General features: G+C 40.2%; 1 pseudogene; it reads left to right on the top strand.

Annotated features, from left to right (window-relative positions):
* Window positions 1–657: 657 nt before the first annotated feature.
* LOC116877248 lies at window positions 658–797 on the top strand (annotated as a pseudogene).
* Window positions 798–2,624: the final 1,827 nt, after the last annotated feature.

Genomic DNA, 2,624 nt, shown 5'->3' with positions numbered 1-2,624 from the left:
GTTTGACCAAGGTGACTCTGGGCCTTCATTACCACCCCCTACAAAATATGGTCACCATTTAGTTGACATCCTTCACTCTGATGATTAAGAATGATGAGCTATGTAGAAAACTGGTGTTTCCACTTAACTTATTCATTCCAGGCAGTGTTTCCCAAAGCCTGAGCCAAAGGCCATCTGCATCAAAATCATATGTGGGGGACACACTTGTTAAAAACTTCAGATTTCTTGGCTCTATTCTAGATCTACAAATTAGTATACCTGGAAAGGACCAAGAATCTGAATTTTTAAAGAATTCCATCACATGATTCTTTATAGTTATTAAAGTTTGAAAAATTCTGTTGTCAGATAAATGGACAAACCTGAGTTCTTAAATAAGCAGGGGTCCTAGTTTAAAGAAAAATGCGTAGAACAGAAGAATTATAGCATATTCAGTCTCACACCTTCATAAATTTGCTACTCAAAGTGTGTTCCTTGGACCAGCTATTTCGGCATCAACTGGGGACCTATTTGAAATATGGAATTTCAGGCCCTACCTCAGAACTACTGAATCAGAATCTACATGTAACAAGATCCCCGGGAAATTCATGTGCATATTTAGATTGATTTTGAGAAACATAATTGTAAGGACTTACAGAACCTATTATCATGTTTGCTTTTATCACTTCTAAGCCTTTTGGCTAAGATCAAGTGTAGTATCATGTTTGCTTTTTTTTTTTTTTTTCCTAAGATTTTATTTATTTTTGAGAGAGAGAGAGAGCACGAGCAGGGAGAGGGGCAAAGGGAGAAGCAGACTGCCTGCCAAGTGGAGCCCAATGCAGAACTCAATCCCAGGACCCTGAGATCATGAGCTGAGCCTAAGGCAGACACTTAACTAACTGAGCCACCCAGGCGCCCTGTTTGCTTTTTCTTTAAATGTCTCATACTCCTCTTTCCTAAGTCCCTAAAACCCAAGAAAATGGAACAACGTCAAGCAATAAGATATGGATGCCATGATAAAAATCTAAATGATTGGCTCCATTGTGACCTAGGGATTAATGCATAATAACTTGGCAAATTATAGAGAAAAGATAGCCAAACTTTGCCTGCTGCTAGATTCAGTGGGTGGATGCTCCAGGAAGTTAGCAGAGTAACTTTAAAGCTACAGGTACACTGCAAATTGGTGTAAGGAAGAAGCTCAACAGTGGAATCCTTTTTAGGGGGAATTGGTTACTCTGAAAGCAGTGAGTTTCTTATCCCTGGAGGAGTTCATTCCAAGGCTGGATGATCATTATAAGTGAATACTTCATGGAAGGGATACAAACACAAGATTGGTGGTTAGTAGATGACTTTTACATTTGAGATCATTTGATTCGATACTCATTGCAGCCTTATGTTCTAAATTTTAAATACACACACACACACGTGCAACAATATGTTGTATATAACTAAAGAGTATTTACATTTAAACTTCTCTGAGATTGTTCATACTAAGAAACTCACCAGTCAAGAAATCAATCTTTTGTCAGAGCAAGAGTTTGAGAACAAGATACGGTCTTTGTATATATCTCATGGACAAAAAAAATATTATCTAAACCACTTTTCGATGACATTGTTTCGGGTGCTTCCCCAGTCTATTTATTCATTCATGAAAAAATTATTAATTGACTCCCCATGGTGTGCTCTGGGAGTAGAGAGGACCAAGCCAAAATGTGGAGTTTGTATGCCAGCAGTCTAGACACCCAGAAGTTGTGTGGCCCTGTTACTTAATTTTAAAGAACTTTTTAGCCATTCTAAGTCTTGGTTTTCTTATTTGTAAAATGAATAGAATAATAGAAGCTGCCTCACAGGATTGTTGTGAAGATTGAGGAGTGAATATGTGAACCACTTAGAACAATGGCTGGCACATGGTAAATGTTATTTAAATGTTAGCTTTCATCGTCATCGTGTTCATCGTCATCAATAGTATTGTTACTCCAGGTTGAGGGAATATAAGTACAAATATGGCAGGACTTCTATCCTGTAAATGTACACAGTGTGGGTAGAGAAACATGCAGTTAAAGAGGAGGACAGGAGACAACTGCTGTGATGAGGAATGATCGCACCAGCTCTAACTGGAAATGTCTACAGAGGGACTCCTAGGGGAGGAGGAAGATTTTTAACTAGGGTTTTGGCAACTGAGGGGGCATCTTCCACGTGGAGAAAGGAGAAAGTGATTTCAGGCTGAAGGAAGAGCTCTCTCTGGTTAGCAGTCCTGATGCTACCTTCCTTAAATTGGCCTTACTCCCTTCTGTTTAGTTGAAACCTCTTCTTTCTATTCTGCCCTAGCTCTTGGCTGCATGCTATGGACTCTTCTAGTCAACTCAACAGTCCTTGAGAGCTCTCCTGGGGGCATCCTGGAGCACTTCAGAGCTCAAAGAGCAGAACCACATTCCCAGGGAGGGTGTGTGGCCAAGGGAGGAGGAGAGGCAGCAGTATTTCTCCAAGAAAGTGCTAAGGACAATTGCATTAGAAGACAGGTAAGCTTCCTTCAAGAAAGCAAGTGGAAAAAAAGCAAACAAAACGTTTTTCTTTCTCTGATGTCTGCTTACCCAACTCCACCTCCATAAGCAGAGTGGCTTACCCTGGTCCTGGGGCCAGTCTTCCTA

The sequence above is a fragment of the Lontra canadensis genome, unplaced genomic scaffold (genome assembly GCF_010015895.1).
Source record: "Lontra canadensis isolate GAN:19392208 unplaced genomic scaffold, GSC_riverotter_1.0 scaffold50, whole genome shotgun sequence".
In the NCBI taxonomy this organism is placed as follows: Eukaryota; Metazoa; Chordata; class Mammalia; order Carnivora; family Mustelidae; genus Lontra; species Lontra canadensis.
The sequence above is the reverse complement of the archived record's forward strand: the minus strand, read 5'-3'. Positions and strand labels throughout refer to the sequence as shown.